General features: G+C 30.9%; 3 non-coding genes across 3 annotated transcripts; all 3 read right to left on the bottom strand.

The window, feature by feature from the left end:
- Positions 1–17397: 17397 nt before the first annotated feature.
- LOC115988186 lies at positions 17398–17509 on the bottom strand. Its single transcript, XR_004091368.1, has one exon. It is a non-coding gene; the product is annotated as a small nucleolar RNA Z152/R70/R12 (small nucleolar RNA).
- A 104-nt stretch (positions 17510–17613) lies between these two features.
- On the bottom strand, positions 17614–17699 carry LOC115988185. The gene has a single exon (XR_004091367.1). It is a non-coding gene; the product is annotated as a small nucleolar RNA R11/Z151 (small nucleolar RNA).
- Positions 17700–17788: 89 nt separating this feature from the next.
- On the bottom strand, positions 17789–17886 carry LOC115988183. The gene has a single exon (XR_004091366.1). It is a non-coding gene; the product is annotated as a small nucleolar RNA Z157/R69/R10 (small nucleolar RNA).
- Positions 17887–18561: the final 675 nt, after the last annotated feature.

Raw genomic sequence — 18561 nt, 5'->3', positions numbered from 1 at the left:
GTTTCTGATTAAGTCATGTGCCCCACTATGTCATTTGACTCTTATTTTTATCATATTATAATTATTAGCATTAGTATTATCATCATGGTAGAAAAAGACTTCTTCTAGCTTGTACTTCAGTTAAAGAACATAATCCTAATCTAAGTCCAATTTACAAGTAGTATAATTAATTAGTTATCTTGTTGGCCAAAAATAATATTAACAATAATATGTTGGAAGCATAATTGCTTTTTTATTGACTTAGCTGGTAAACATACTATTTTTATAATTAGATAATTTTGTAACAGAATAGTGTTTTCGGTGGAGTGGGAAGTATACAAAAGGCCACAGACCCAAAGCCCATAAAAACATAACAAGGAAGGAAAGGATCTTGGGTCCAGCCTAAGGTTAGCTATACAGGGAATGAGATAGGTACTAAGAGCATTCAACGGCAAGATTACTAAAAAAAAATTATAGCTTTTAACAATTTAAAATGCTACTTTATCCGAATAAAAAAAAAAAATTACTTTATCTATTTTAACGTTTTACTTTATAATGCACCTAACATTAAATGTTTTATTTTAACATTTAACCTATTAAAATAATATAAACAATACAATAAAATAATATATCCAATACAATAAACAATAACCATAATCATCAACAAATTAAAATATTATTTTTATAACACTTTACATTTATTTATTTATTTTTATTTATTTATTTTTTTAGTTTAAGCTACAGTAAACTGCTATCTCTAGTAGCAAACTGTAGTACAAACTCAATTTTTTTTTTGAGTTTAGCCTCTTTGCATTAGAAACAGTTTTAGGGAATTGGTTACTAAATTGACTTATTAGTCAATTTAGAAACCTCATTGGGGATGCTCTAACACAGGAAAGAATGAAAGGACCATGAAAGGACCTTGTTGATAACAAGACCCAACTTGCCAAGGAGCCTCATCACTGCTCTACATATGACCGATGACAATCTTATCCTCAACCTAGAACCAAGGAGATGGGCAAGCCATGGAGGAGGAGAGAAGCACTTAAAACTAATGAAAAAGTACAATGGATGAACCAAGGAATGTAGCACCTAAATCCAACAATATTTACCTCCGCATCACATGAATATACCTACCAATCAGGCCACATTTAATATTGAATGACCTGTCAAAACAATGCTCTCCACCTATCTACTCACTAACTCCCTAGAAGGAAGGAGGAGACCTCTGATGGAACAAGTATCTTCCTCCCCTCCCTTCCACCACACAATAAATCAAAGAGAGAAAGAGAGAGAGAGATAACTCACTTGTATGAATATAGGACCCTTCCCCCATACTAGAGGGGGATAGAAAAATTAGAGATAGAAATGTGTTGAGTGTTAATCCTCATTTGTAACCAGCTTCATCGGTCAAAAGAAAGGATATAAGGATCATTGTTATCTTTTTCATTCATATTAGTCTTATGATCTAGTTTCCTTTCTAGTTCTCCCATCGTGAATTTCTTTCCCATAAATAAAAATTAATTGTGTCACTTATTTACTTTTTTTGTATATTGATACCTACAATGTCTTTTCATTGGTGAAGAAAGCCCTAGTTGGTTGTACAATTTATATGTTTGACTACTTACCTTTTTGAGCTAAAACAACGATACATGTCGAAATCTCTTAAGACTAATTGTTTGTGTTTCTATAAAATTGTCTCATCCGATTATGTCATAAAAGAATTATATTTGGAAAATACTAAAATTACTACAAATGTTATTACAAAAAATCTACAAGCTGATTTGATAAGAATACAGTTAGTGTTACTATAAATGTTTGAATTACTTTTTTTCTTTTTTTCTTTTTTGTGTGTGATTAGTGACATGTTAATTTGTAAGATTTATGTAGTAAAATTTGTAGGATCGTTAACATCACTCATTATATATCTTGGTACCAAATTGGGCAAGAAATCTAGGATGGGATTTGTCGCCTCGGCATAATTCTTGCTCCAAAGTACCTTCAATATTCCGAAATTTTGTGTTGTAGTTTATTGCCTGGTGATTTTTCATTTTATTTTATTTTAATTGTGGAGGTACAAGAATAAGCTAATTACAAGGATTCAAGGAGATAAACTTTGGAATTCTATCGTAGTATTTAATTTAATTGTCCACCCCACACAACCCCCCCCCCCCCCCCCCCCCCCAAACGGGACAACCCTTCCTTTGGTAGCACATTTAAAAGGACACTGTCTCTTCTTTTGGGTTTCCTGGGCCAAATGAGTAGCATTGGCCACACATCAAATTATAATATTATATTAACAAACTCTATTATCTCTTTTATTTTATTTTTTGATAAGTCTATTATCCAGTTTAAAAAAGAAGACAGGTATGGTTTAACCGCTATCTTATAGATTATCTGGATTGAGCATGTATAATGTTTTTGTCAAAAAAAATACATAATCAAAGTCAGGAGTGTAATTTTACATTCAATAAAAGATGAAGAGGATGAAAATTAACAAAATTCGTAGATTCAATTATTTATTTACAAAAACTTAAAAGAGTATATCCTAAGGCTATATCTGGATATTGAATAAGGAATTATCAACTAATCGTGATGGATGATGATAATGATTGTTATTATTATTATTGTTATCATTATCTTTATCTTTATTACTATTATTATGTTTGTGATTAACTATCACTTTTAGGTGCATTAGTGGAGATAGACCATCTTGAGATGACACTAATCCTGAAGAGAGAAAATCTTGGAGAAGTTACCTTTAAAGGGAAAATAGAAAAACATGGAAATGGCCTTGAGTTATGGCATTCACTACTATATCTTGTACTAATCACAATTTTCGGAAATCATTGATAATGTTATCTATTTATTTAGGTTTGAGAGATTGATGTAGTTCATTTATCACCTAGAGACAAATACTTTTCTTTTGTATCTTGACAGTTCAAATCAAATCATCAAGTAAGAGTTGGATATTTATTCTCCTAGTATATTTTCTTTTCCTTTTTAATGGTTGAGATTTCAATGATAGTGAGTCATGAAGTTACACCAACTATTCAAGTAGTCAGTAAACTCTTTGTCAAGCAATAAGCAAAAACATTGCTTCAACTTAGCAGTGGGTTTAGTCTGTAATCCATCATTAATCATTCTTTTGCTTTGATTCAAAGCATTTCAAAACCACATAGTTAGTGATAGTGATAAGCATAGCTGTTCAGCAAAAGTGAAGCCTCTAGTCTGTAGACTAGTTCTCCCAGCATAAGCTACTTTCTCTATATATGAAACCTGAAAATTTTCTGTGATAATTGTGAGTTAAAAGGAAATCACATAATTATGACCATACGGAATGATAAAAACCAACTACCATCTTATTGATGGGTAAATTAGCTAATGATTACTGAAATTTTTTTGGAGGAGTGAGTTTGGCCTTAAAGGAAAGGGAAGGGGAATTATTATTGAAACTTTATGAAGAGTGAACAAATATCTGCATCTAATTAACCAGTAAAGATGGCCCGCATCTTTCTTAGATTCTTGCCTAGGATAGCCATTTTTTATGATTAGTTTCTAGCCATATTATGACACAACAATGCATTCAAAGGAGTGGATGAAGACATTTGAGGTGCAATGTTGCATTCAATTTGTATATTTTGTACTTCACAAATCACAAGTTGCATTGTGACTGACCATTTTGGCATAATTGCATTTTGAAAGATGCAATCTCATGTCAACAATTCATTCCACGGTTTAGAACTTTGCACTTCCACTATGTCATCGAATATAATAATTATCTCACGTACTTAATATATGCATTATTTCTCCAATAGTGTATTGATCTTATACTTGGGGGCAGCGGCACATAGTGTTCAAAAGCCCCCCCTAACTCTATGGTAAAAAAAATCAAATTATACTAAACTTATTACATGTGCTTTGTCTATGCAATAATGTTATTTTTTTTATTTGTTTTATTGGTTTAGTGTCATAATGGTTAAAAGTGATATATAAATAACTGTGTATTTTTTTTTTCTTTTTAAGAAAGAGGTAAGATAACGTGAATTAATATTTAAAAATAATTAGAGATAGTGTCCTAAATTTTAGGCCGAACGGATAAGATAAAAGAAAAATCCTAAAACTTAGAGATAATAAATTACTCTTTGAATCGGTTTGTGTTTTTTAATTTAAAAATATTTAACTAAAAGATAAGAGTATTTTAATGAGTTTAAGAATTTATGTAAGGGTATTTTAGTACGCAAAATGTTGAAAACCAAACAGGTCCTGTTATTAATAGTATAGATAGATATATAATATATTTTTTATTAGTTCAATTTACCTTTAAAAGTATTTAATTTTCACACCTTGATCACCATCAGTTCGGCCTAAAATCTAACAACAACACAAATCAGCCAATCTCAAAACCAAACAACAACATAGATCACATATCTCTCCCTCTCTCTCTGATATGATCTTTGATCCAATGCTCAGGAATCTTTTCTATTTGACTATCTTGGTATTTCTGACTCTAAAAGTAAAGAGTGAACGCTTATGAGTTGTGAGTGTCGCTTTTTATATTATATTTACATCATATGTGAGCAAGTGTATATCTAATATTAATTGTGTGCATTATTATTATTATTATTATGTTATTTGTGTGAATTGTGCTGTGTGTGAATGTGTATGTGTGCATTATTATTATTATTATTTATTATTATTATGTTATTTGTGTGAATTGTGCTGTGTGTGAATGTGTGTGTGTGCAGTATAAATATAATATAATTTAATAATTAAGCAATAAGGAAGGTTTGTTTAATTTTTTTTAGAATACTAAGTATTTTAACACATACACACGAGGAGAGAGGAGCAAATCTTAAAAAAACTGATAGTGGTATATATCCAAAATGTCTTAACTCTTGGATACACAGTACAAGCTTTAAACCTCTTTAATTCACTCTCATTTTCCAATATGAGATTAACCCACTGTTTTTTCTTTTGAGAATACAACGTATTTAACACACACACACACACACATATGAAGAGGGAAAAAATTTTGTTACATGTGTGTGTATCGTTATCATATTATCAAAACTTTTTTTTTTTAATAATGTTAGTGAGTCGAGAAAAAAAAAAGTAAAGTTAATGATTGTTTAAGCATTTGATTGGTTAAGTAGATACTTAGTGTATTATTTATGTATGAGTGAGTGTGATTGTGTGGGTCAATAATTAATATAGTGACAATGGATTGAGTTTTGTTATTTAGTTTATAATATTTTTTTAAAAACAATGACAAATTGATAATGACGATTGCATGAAAGTAAAAATGGTATACAAATTTAACAAAATAAAATGGTCACATTTATCCACGTTGGCAATAGATAATTACAACTAATAATGAATTATCATATAATAATTTTGAAATATCAAATTCGTAGAAGTAAATTGTAAAACTTCATGTATTTGAGTTTTTTTTTTTTTTTTTTTTTGGGTGGGTCAATAACTCAATGATTCAAATTCTTTTTTTATATCAAATTTTATTTCATTTAAGTTTCTTAATGACCTTCCTAAAAAAAAAAATTTGAAACCATCAGGGCTCATACTTATATAAAATTTACATATTAGGAGAGATAATATGCATATATGTGACATGTGACGTATGTGATACATCATAAATTTACTAGCAAATAATTTTATGTATCATGGATGGAAATGGGAATTGAAGTTGGAAGCTTTGGTATTCACAAAAAGCCCATTGGCCCAAACAGCCGTAGACTTCAAGTTGCATTTAACATTTTAACAGTTTAAGCCAGCCTTCCTGGCAATCAAAACGCATATGTAAGTTATCGAAATTATCATTATCGAGCATATGTAACTATCTTATTTTAAAAAATAAAAAATCTTTGATTGGGTGATACAATTAGTGGGTTGGGCTATGGCCTAGAATCATATGAAACGGACATTGAGGACTGAGCTTCAAGGCCCAAGAGGTCTTCCTCCCGCTGGGTAAGACTACGCATTTAAAAATAGTAAAGTCAAGTACAGCTCTCTCTAATCTAGATTTTTTTAAAAAAAAATAATAAATACAGTTGGTTTTTTAAACAGGTAATCGTATCCCAAAAAATCTATATTATTCTAGGAATTTTTTTTTCTTTTTTTGAAATTGGAGATATTAATTACTTGAAACTAAAAGGTAGTTTTGCTGATTGATTTTTCTTATCTTAAGTAGGTAACCTAGGATCTCATGAAATTTTACAATAGTTTACCGAGTATAGAAGCATGAAAGAAAAGATATCAAATTATCTATTAAGTTCTAAAAGTTTAGAACAATTGACAAATCGTGATTACAAACTTATCTAAATATAGATTCTAGAGTTTCTGTCCCAACACAATTAATTTATAAGAGAATGAGCTTTCTAAGTCAACTATAATGCTCTGTATGATCAAAGTATGAAATCAATGAAGTCATGACTCTTAATATGATGAAAAGAAACACAAAACAAGTATAAAACTCTTCCTCGGGCAAGTTCGAGAATGCAATGTTCATATATTATTTTTTCAAATCTTGGTACAAATTGATACTCTCTTCTCTTTTTGTTCAAGTTCTATTGTTCCCACCCCCCTTTCTAGAGGGATTCATTTCCTATATATAGTCCCTTCTAATGCATCTGAGCCTTCCACCTGTTCGTCTCTGGGTAGCAATTGGGATGCTTGTCCTATCAGGACCCTATTGGAGGTGGTAGTGAGTATTGTGAGTTGTGAAACTACTATTCAAGTGTCTTTTCCTCATAAATGCGGCTAGCTAAGTTGGTGCAAAGTAGTGAATGAGGAGGTGATGATTACCTTTTCCAGATATTTCCTCTCTTCTTTACTTGCATGTCTTTGATGTCTTCCATGATGCCCCACCTTTTGCTACAGGTGGCCAATTGAGGCCTTCCCAAGGTGCATTCATTCCTCGGACTCCTCGAATGATGGGTTTATCCGTTATCCATTCTCGAACCTTAGTCCACATGTCAAGTCTAGATTAGCGTGGTCTCTATATCTTCCCTCCTCGAACTGTTCACATGTCGAGTCTGGATTGATGCACAAATGGGCTTTGCCCATCCTCGGACTGGGTTCACAAGCTCTATGTTGTGTTCAGATCCTACCCTCCCACAATAACAATAATAATAATAATATTTTCACAATTGTTGAGGTGACAATGACAATAAAAATGCTTAAATTGTTCTTGTGGAAGCTATTATCAATCTGGATCGAATTCAAGGAATTATGGCCTTTAATGACGACAATGGTTTGCCATTAGCTTGGTTATAGTCAAACTTAAATTTGAGAATTTATTTATGAAAAAAAAAAAGAAAAAAGAAAAAAAAAGAATAAAGATTACTTAAAGAAAAAATTGTTTAGAGAAGGCAAACTGTAAGACAATCAGAATTTATTCAATTTTTGTTAGGTTGCTTTAGTCCAATAGAATAATGGATTCTAATTAGTTTCAAAAGAAGTATTACTATTAACAGTTTTTCATAATTAAAAATTGAAAACCAACTTAAATCAAAATTGTAAAATTAGCCTATAAGAAATATTCACCATAAAAAGAGGGAAAAAAATTGTAGAAGTTAAGATCCTCAAGTAGAAACCGTAGAATTTAAGGCAGTCACAGCTAATTAATTGTGAAGGCACGAATATTGTCGGTGGAGGTGTATCTGGGGATATTAATTTACCTGTGGGAGGTGAATTTCCTTTAAAATAGAAATGTTGAACTTCCTGCTGCCCAGATTTTACCCTTTTTTATTTTCTTTCTCTCTTGGTTAACATAGCTGGAAATTTAATTAATATAAGGAGAGAAAAAAAAATGCTATTAATTAACCAAGTTTATTTTTTTCATGGAATTAAACAATTTTTGGTGGAAAGCAATTAATAATATCTACATCATAACATGGATAATAATGTTTCTTGATAGTTTAGATTTTCTGTAAATCTACTACATAAAAAATGTGTAAGTTATCAAAATTGCAGCAGGTATAACTCTCTAGACATTTGCACATGAGTTTCGACATTTGACATGATTTATATCAATTTAATATTTAGAAATCAATAAGCCACAAATTGAGAAAAAGTATCTTAAAAATATCAATTGCAAGAAAATTTCTACATTAGAATTTAGCGTAAAACCAAGAATTCCCAATTCAAACAAAAATCAAATGGTGTAGGAATGAGCAAATCATATAGCATAAATGCACACCTCAGGTAACAATGTCTAAGATATTAATGATTATTGTGATAAATAAAAAGAAATAAACATAAATACCAACTTAGTAGGTCATCACTAAATAGTTTATGACAGTTCATCTACACTATTATCCAACACCTATATAGGCTTGTAAACTAACATAGGTGCAAAAATGCCATGTAACACCAATTGCTCTTAGAGACCTTTTGTCGAACACCTAGCAGATATAATTTTAGAGATAGATCTTGGTTCATCTATAGTTGCTAATAATAGAGGGAAGCATAATGAAATAATGGAGTCTACAAATTAGAAACATATTTATAAATCAATATAAAGTTTAAGGGAAAAAAATCTTTACTCAAGTAGAAATAGATAAACTCTTTTTTCTTTTTTTGATGAACTGAAATAGATAAACTCAAAAAAATATAAAAGAACAAAAAATCTATCCAAAACTCGACCAAATCAATCTAAACCAATTCAAATATAAAATATAATTTGTTTGATGAGCCACTGCTAATAATAACCTTATGTTCTCAAGATCAAATGTGAGATTTATGAGCAGACTTGATGAAACAATATCACATTTAGTCTTAAGGGCATTATTACACGTTCTCACTTGAAAAGGTGAGTAAATAGTTTTTTGTGTATGGTATTTGGTTTATTGATTTGTTAATTTTTTTTTTTTAAAAAAAATCATTTAGAAATTTCACTGTTACATTGAAATTTTGTCCCCCCATAGTGAAATCCACTGATAGAAATGTGACATTGTTGCATGTTCTCTTTTATTTTCCTCAATGATATTTCAATTACTTAATTATTATACTATTATCGTTGTTGTTTTTAAACTTTTTGATATTTTGGTTTTGATATTTTGTTACAGAGTCACATCACAATGACTTTGATGCCCAGTTCTATGTTCAACACTCATCCTTAAGAGACCAAATTATAAAGAGTTTAAAATGTTCTGTGTTATACTTGTACAAAAGATCCATTTATTAGCTTAATTCCATGTTAACCACTGAATTAGTCAAATTTGCTTATACTCTTATATGCAAAACTAATATAATTCAATTGATTTTTTTTTTTTTGAAAAACAAAAATATATGGCACATGCCAATAAAATAAACAAATTTTCATATTTTTACTTATTATACTATTATATTTATTTTTTTTAAATTTTCATTTTATAGTAATTATTTCTCTTTAAAAGGAAAAAAATATATGAACACAATTATTGTTTATATCATATATATCCATTGTGACTTATGTACTTGTAGTCCATTTTGCAACAACTTATTTTGAGTAGCTTATTTGCATGGTGTTTAATATGAGATAGTTATACTATTATATTTATTGTTTTTAAAATTTTCATTTAATAGTAATTATTTCTCTTTAAAAGGAAAAAAAAAAATATATATATATATATATATATATATATGAACAAAATTATTGTTTAAATCATATATATCCATTTTGATTTATGTACTTGTAGTCCATTTTGCAACAACTTATTTTGAGTAGCTTATTTGCATGATGTTTATTTTGATTTGAGATAGTTATACTATTATATTTATTGTTTTTAAAACTTTCATTTTATAGTAATTATTCCTCTTTAAAAGGAAAAAAAAAAAAATATATATATATATATATATGAACACAATTATTGTTATATCATATGTATCCATTATGACTATATGTACTTGTAGTCCATTTTGCAACAACTTATTTTGAGTAGCTTATTTGCATGATGTTTATTTTGATCTGAGATAGAAATCTCAGTATAATCTAAGTGTATATACGTGTAAAACTCACTTTTAGGAACTTGAGCCCCCCTCCACCTACAAGAACTTATACTTGTGGTCATGCCAAAGGTGTATTGTGGTTATAATGCTTACTAAAAATATATATATAATTTTCGGTAAATTTTATACTAAAAGTCTGATAAAAAGCTAAAATTTAGTTTATTTCCCAAAAAAAAAATTAAATTATTTCCACACAAGAAAAAAGAGACAAAATGCAACACAAAAAAAAAAGAAGCAGATAAGCTTTTGCCTAATGAACAAAATGATTGAATGTAAAAGTATGAAATTATATATTTTTTACATAATTATGTTTTATATTTCAAATTTTAATTTTAATTTTAGTTTTGTATGCCTTTTTTTTTTCTTATATAAGTTGTGAGAATATGATAATTATTTTAATTTCCTAGATATTTTTTTAATCAAAATTGTTCTTTTTTTACAATTTCTTAATATTCATTCCATTTATTCATATTTTTAATTAATTATTAATTTAATTTTGAGGTTATCACCGTCGAACCTCCTCTTGAACCCAATCCAATTTTAAAACCTTGAATCGGCCTATTTTTTCTTTCTTGTAAAGGTTCATATTAAAACTGAAAAATCAAGGTTAATTCACTTGTGTAATTAAATGTGTGAAAATAAAAATTTTGACAATTAATCACACCAATTAAATATGACCCAACATAAATATAAATTAATATTTGGCTTAGGGACAGCCTAGACTAACGAAAAAAAATACCATGACTGCTTTGTTTGATAAATTGATTGATTTATTTATTGTTTTTTCTATAATATATAAATAAATAAATAAAAATTGGACTTAGGAAATTACATTAGGTCCAGCCCAAACATTAATTTTTTTTTCCCTTAAGACAAGACAGGCCAGGCCCATCCTTAAAAAATGGGTTTGTCTCATGTGGATTGGCCGATGACCCATACCTGAAAAAAGGGTTTGTTCTACTTGTAATTCAGTTATTTGCTGGCAGTGAACATTCTGAGTCTTTCTCAGTAACTCTTCTTTAACCTAATCAACAACTGCTCTGGGCATTCTTTTACTTTGAGAAAATCCTTGCTTTGGCCAAATTTTTGTTTAGAGAAATTTTCTTAGTTGGCGGAGACTCTTCTCTTGCTTGGCCAAAACCCTTGAATGAGGTTTGAGAGATTGTTAGGGTCAATTGTATCAAGTGTTGGTAACCATATTTTAAAATCGTATTTTGATGTATTTGAATTGTAGGTTTTAGTGCCTTAGAATGTGTTTAAAGACTAACATTGAAGACACAAGAAAATAGATCAAGAAACTATACAAAATCTGCTAAATCTGCTGCCTTGACCATAACTTGAACCGATTTAGGTTTAATGAAATCCATCAATCGAGATTTGCTTACATAGTCTTTTCAATATGCAGCCCATGATAATCAAGTGACTTAGAAATTTGTGCACCAAGATTCGAAGTAGACATGGCAAAATGGGCAGGGCAGGTCGGGTTCGAGTCAGGTCAATCGGGTTGCGGGTCAAATGGGTCACAGACTAAAAACGGGTCATTTTAAGCGGGTTAAAAAGGGGTTCGAGTCAATTGAGTTGCGGGTCAGGTCAAGTTGGGTTAGGTTGACCCGTATTTTTCACATGATTTTATAAAATCTGGATACTTTAATTGTAAGAGAAAACCTAGTAAATTAAAAAACAAATTTAACATACTAAATATTGATAATTCTTCTGATATTAATAGTAGAGGTCTTTGCTGCAATGTTATTAAAACCGATGTTCTCACCAAAAGTAAAGAGGATAAAACTTTGGAAAAATTTAATAAAAAGAAATCTAAGGAACTAACTGTTAATGATTTACAACACGAAATTAATATTGTTAAACAAGAGGTAAACAAATTAAAACATGATTTTAAAGATATTAAAAATGATGAAAATAATCTTAAAAAAGGCCTTGAGCATAAAGATGGAGATGAATCCTGTCAACAAGCTCTCCTTTCTGGTAAAGGTATTCCTGATGATGTCACTATTTCTCAACTTGCTCTTGTTAATAAAATAATTCTTCCAAAATGGTTTACAAAAGTTAAAATTGTTGTTTCTCCTGATTATTATTTCACTGTTATTGCTATGATAGATTCAGGGGCGGACATGAACTGTATCCAAGAAGGACTAATTCCTTCAAAATACTTTGAAAAATCTACTGAAAGATTGGTTTCTGCTAATGGTTCTCAGATGAAAATAAAGTATGAATTGAATAATGCTCATGTATGCCATGCTAATGTTTGTTTCAAGATTCCTTCTGTTCTTGTTAAAAATATGACTGATAAAGTGATTCTTGGCTTGCCTTTTATAAATGCTTTATATCCTTTTCTTGTTGAACATGATGGAATTACTACTGATCCTTTTGGACAAAAAGTAAAGTCCAAATTTGCTTCGAAGTTTGATATTGATACTAATACTGCTTCAAACATGATTCATGCTAAAATTAAACATCTTCAATTTCTTCAGCAAGAAGTTAGGTACAAGAAAATTGCTGAACAAATTTCTGATAAATTGTTGCAATCCAAAATTGATAATTTTCAAAAAATGTTGATTGATGATGTTTGCTCCGATGTTCCTAATGCTTTCTGGCATAGGAAGAAACATATTGTTGATTTGCCATATGTCAAAGATTTTGATGAAAAAAATATTCCCACTAAAGCTCGTCCTATCCAAATGAATGTTGAAACTGTTGACTTTTGCAAAAAAGAAATCCATGATTTGTTGCAGAAAAAATTGATTAGGAATAGCAAGTCTCCCTGGTCTTGTTCAGCCTTTTATGTCCAAAAAAATGCTGAGATTGAGAGAGGAACCCCAAGATTAGTCATTAATTACAAACCCTTGAATAAGGTTTTAGAATGGATTAGGTATCCCATTCCCAACAAAAATGACCTTGTCCATAGGCTGAATGAAGCTGTTGTGTTCTCCAAGTTTGATATGAAATCTGGGTTTTGGCAAATTCAGATTAATAAGAATGATAGGTACAAAACTGCTTTCACCACTCCTTTTGGACATTATGAGTGGAATGTTATGCCATTTGGTCTTAAAAATGCCCCAAGTGAGTTTCAAAATATCATGAATGATATTTTTAACTCCTTCAGTCATTTCACCATTGTTTATATTGATGATGTTCTTGTTTACTCTAGCTCTATTGACGAACACTGGAAACATTTGAATTCGTTTCTAGATACTATCAAAAGAAATGGTCTTGTTGTTTCAGCCAAGAAGGTTAAACTATTCAAACCAAAGTTCGTTTTCTTGGCTATGATATCTCTGAGGGACAGATTCGTCCTATAGATAGAGCCATCCAGTTTGCCGATAAGTTTCCTGATGTTATCATTGATAAGACACAACTCCAAAGATTTCTTGGGTCATTAAACTATGTTGCAGATTTTTACAAAGATATGAGGAAACAATGCAAGCCTCTGTTTGATCAGTTAAAAAGTAATCCTCCTCCTTGGTCTGATGTTCATACTTCTATTGTTAAACAAATCAAAACTCATGTTAGGACATTGCCTTGTCTTGGTATTCCTACTGTTGGTGCTTTCAAAATTGTTGAGACCGATGCCTCTGATGTTGGTTATGGTGGTATTCTAAAACAGAGAGTTTCTCCTGAGTCATCTGAACAAATTGTTCGTTTCTATTCAGGCATTTGGAACAATGCACAGTTAAATTATAGTACTATTAAAAAGGAGATTTTATCTATAGTACTATGTATTTCAAAATTTCAAAGTGATTTGTTAAACCAAAAATTTTTGTTACGAATTGATTGCAAAAGTGCTAAATATGTCATTGAAAAAGATGTTGAAAATATTGCTTCAAAACATATTTTTGCTAGATGGCAAGCTATTTTAAGCGTTTTTGATTTTGATATTGAATATATTAAAGGATCTCAAAATTCTATCCCTGATTTCCTTACCCGTGAATTTCTGCAGTGTCACAATGGCAAGTAGAAGACCAAAAGATAATCCTCCTGTTGAAACCCCTAAACAAATTGTTAAAAAAGAACCTGCTTCTCCCCTTGACATAACCAACCGTTTCACCACTCTAGGAACCATCCCTAGGATTAATTACTCCACTGTTCTTGCTTCATCTTATGATCCTTATGCCTTAACCCCTGTTAACCGGCCCATTAAAACTGTTTTTCCAAAAAGTTCCCCTCAATACATCAAAAAACAATATTACAACCACCTGTTTTATGTTGAACCCAACAGGGCCTCTATTTCTGATCCTCTCAGACTCGCTAAGAGTTATTTCCCTCTGAAGTTTCATTGGATTCCGGAGCATAGGGAAAAGAATTTAAATTATTATTCCGATCTTCTGCGCCATGAAAGATCTATTATTATTAACACCATTTCTGATCATAAAGACACTTCCAAAATTATTTACCACAGTGTTTACTTGGCCAATTTCATTTCTGAAGAACAATGGGGCTCTTCTCTTACATCTACCAGAACAATGCCAAGTTCCCCCATTCCCTATTCATATTATGATTATATCATGGCTTGGACAAGATTCATGCTGCACCAGAATGAAAACATGACTCATTCCTGGTTTGTTAACTTTGACAAAGAATTCACTGGTGATTTGCCCCTTTGGTTCAACCGTTAGTGGGCCCAATTTGGTCCTGTTACTGAATTATTTCCTGCTCCATTACTTGATGCTTTCAACTGTTTCAAGAAATGTTATAGGTGTGATCCTTATGGAGCTAAATTTCCTGCTTTGCTTCATTTTGTTAAGAAATATAAAATACCTTGGATATTGAAATGGCAATATGAGAAAGAGGGTGATGTTCTCTCTAGACATTGGTATGTAAAATGGTGGGGAAAATTCCCTCACACTCAAAAGATCATTACTGCTGTTGCCTCTATTTCCAGGGAATCTCCATCTGCTGCTGCTTTGCCTATGGCAAAAAATCATACCTTTGTTCAAACCCCTGCTCCTGCTGATGCTCCCTCTTCTTCTTCCGGCAAAAATGTTCAGAATAAAAGCTCCTCTATTGACAATTTGAGAAAGAATCCTGATGCTCTTCGAGCTTTACTCAAATGGGCAGAAGACGCTGTTGCTGATCAAGAAGACTCCAAAGCCTCCTCTGAAGAATCTGTTGCTCACAATCCCTATTTCCCATATGACCAAGAGCTGTTTGGACATGATGAAGATAACACTCCAGATCTTCGAGAAGATTAAGCTTATTTGTCTAGCCTGCATAAAGGCCAAATGCTACACTGTTTACTAGTAGACTTTCACTGTTAATTTCCGCTCCTGATGATAATGTTCTGAAAAGTTGATTCTCCGTGTTTCCCATAACTTTTAGTCACACCAAGATTGCTTTCAGCTATTTATCTTTTACTGTTAACTTTTACTGTTCACGAGTACTATTTACTCAAAGCTTTGCCTATTTAAGGGGGGATGTCCCTTAGGCTTTTCTCAAGCATAGTTTAGTTCTGATTTCTCTTCCCTTAAGAACTAGCCTTCTTAGAGAGAGAACCCACTTGCTTCCATTATTACTATTGTTCTACTACTACCTTGTTCACCTTTGTTCAAGCCTTGTAATCCTACAAACCTTGTAACTAGGACTAGTTCAAGCTTTGTAACTGTTAATCTGTAACTGTTGAGGTCTTGTATTCACTACTACTACTGTAAGTGTTTATCCTACTTTCAATAAGAAGTATTTTCAGTTCTATGTTCATTACTTTACTTGTTGCTACCACCACCTTGGACGGATTACCGCCATACCGGATGGTTCTAAATTGCTTTCGTTTATTTTGAACTATTGTTCTTATTTACTTTGAATTATTTTGATATATATTGCTTGGCTGGTTCTACCGCCTTATTATTGTTCTTACATTCAAGTTACTTACTTTCAAGTTATTTACTTTCAAGTTCATATATAAAGAAAACAACAGGTATTTGCCATTTAAAAAGTTATGCAACAAATTACTTGATGTAAAATGTATTATTTTGAATTCATCACTTATATAAAAAATGAACTCAGTTAAACTTATTTATACTTATTCAATAATTTTAAAATTATACAAATCATAACATTGCTATCTAAAACAAAATAACACAAAGATAAGTAAAACAAATACACAAGTTTTATTTCTAAACGATATCAACATCCCAAAACATAAAACAAAATTACAAATGACTTATTGGATAACTCATTTGATAAAGAATAAAAACATATAAGAAATTTACAATCTTGAAAATTAATTTTATAATCTATTATCAATTGTGGTTGACACTCTATTTCAATTTGAGATATATATTAAAGTTTGATTGCTTACTTATTTATACATGGTCTTTTTTATAAATATCATATCATTGTTAAGCAACATATACTCTAGGAAATATCATAATTTATTTAGAAAAACCATTTATTTTGGACATAAATTGTTAAAAAATAGGTATAGGCATTCATAATTTATGCTAATTTGATACTTTGACTTTACTATTTTCACACTTGTGAATATTTTTCACCCATGTCTACAATTTTAAATCTATGTTTTTAACTCTACAAATTATCTTGACATGTACTTTACTATTTGATATCTAAAAATCTTTACTTATTACAGAATGCTCAACCACATGCATTATCTTTCAATTAATTTGCATGCAGTCTTGTAAATGTATCAATTGTTTTCTTAAAACTCACCATAAACAATTAAACCAATATTGACTTTATTTTACTATTTTTTTTACCAAAAAAAAAAGAGATAATTACAGATTACCTACCTGTGGTTTAGCCCGAATTTAACTTACCCACCTATGGTTTTATTTTTGACACTTTATCCAGTCGTGGTTCATTCCGTCTATGCTTCATAACCCACCTCTAATTTTTCCGTTACTCTAACACATTTCATCAAAAAATCAAACAAGAAATCAGATCAAACACTCTTCTCCCACACACTCTCTACGCTTGCTCACCCACTTAGGATCTTAGATGCTACAATGCCACCCACTTAATTTATTAGACAGAGAATCATCTAGGTTTTGATCGTGCAAGGAAACTGAATTTCCTAATCTAAAAGTGAAACCTTTCCAGACAATTCCAATATTGCACCTGCTCAAAAAAAAAAAAAATAATAATAATAATAATAATCCAGAAACACCAAAATTGAAGTAACAACGTGGAATTTCCCAAATCACAAACCCCCTTGCAATAAACCCCACAACAATCAAAAACCCCAAACGGAAAAGGAAACTGAATTTCCTAATCTGAAAAAACACAAACACTTTTACATCAAACCCTAAAAAAAATAATCAAGAAAAACCCAAACAATATATTTCCCCCATAATCAGGAAAAACCCAAACAGATTCGATTAAAAACACACACACATATATAGTACACAATTGCATAAATTGAGCAATGAATTTGTTGGGACTAGAGCTCAGTGGAGGGAGAAGTCGTTTTAATAAAATGAGCTCACGGTGAGGCCTTTGGGGTCTCGTCCATTGCCCAAAACATTATCCAAGTGTTTAATCTCATCATAGCAAGTTAGCAACCAAGTCCCACAAACCAAATTTAAAAATTAAAAAAAGAAAAAGAAAAAAAGAAGTGAAACTAAATAATATTTAAAAGACAACATACATATTATTAGGGGGCTTCAGTGTGTGTAACATTCAGATCATTGAAATAAATCTCTTACCGAAATCCGCTAAGATAATGAAGTTATCATCATTAGCCCAATTCAAAAAATCATGCATCTTTTATACACAAATATAAAAAGTAAAAAAAAAAAATTAAAAATCAAAAAATAAAAAGAAATAGAGGAGGTAATGTGCTCAGACAGCCAAGGGTTTGTAATCAGAATATGGGAAGAAGAACCTAGATCAGAAACTCTAGTCCACAAATAGCCTCATCACCGCACGCTTCAAACAAACACAGACAGAGACAGAAAAATTAAAGGTGGCTTACCATCACATCTGAATCCAAGTTCTTCAGCCTGAACAGAAGCAACAAGTGAAGAGATCAGTCCTGTTTGTGGAGCATCTACGATACCAAGTGGTTGAGCAAGCATAGAGAGCGTGTGGGAGAGGAGTGTTTGATCTGATTTCTTGTTTGATTTTTTGATGAAACGTGTTAGAGTAACGGAAAAATTAGAGGTGGGTTATGGAGCATAGACAAAATGAACCACAGGTGGGTAAAGTGTCAAAATTAAAACCACGGGTGGATAAGTTAAATTAGGACTAAACCACAGGTGGATAATCTGTAATTATCCCAAAAAAAAAAAGTTTTAAAAAAATGGTTCGGGTCGGGTCCCAAGTCAACCTATTTTTGCTTTGGGTCAAAAAATCGAGTTCGGGTCGAGTATTTTTCGGGTCGGGTCAGAAAATTCTAACCTGTTTTGCCATGTCTAATTCTATGATGTACCAAAAACCTTTCCTTTTTTTAATCTTTTTTTTTTTTTTTTTTAATTTTAATCATCATAATATAAGAGAGAACATTATGAAAGTTAGAGGAGTTGCAACAACTATGCACTAAGGGTATTGTACCAAGTTGCATCTTTAGCCTCCATTGAAGATCCATATTATTCATATGAAGACAAT

This window comes from Quercus lobata, chromosome 4, assembly GCF_001633185.2.
Source record: "Quercus lobata isolate SW786 chromosome 4, ValleyOak3.0 Primary Assembly, whole genome shotgun sequence".
Lineage (NCBI taxonomy): Eukaryota > Viridiplantae > Streptophyta > Magnoliopsida > Fagales > Fagaceae > Quercus > Quercus lobata.
This window is presented reverse-complemented; position numbering and strand designations above follow the sequence as displayed.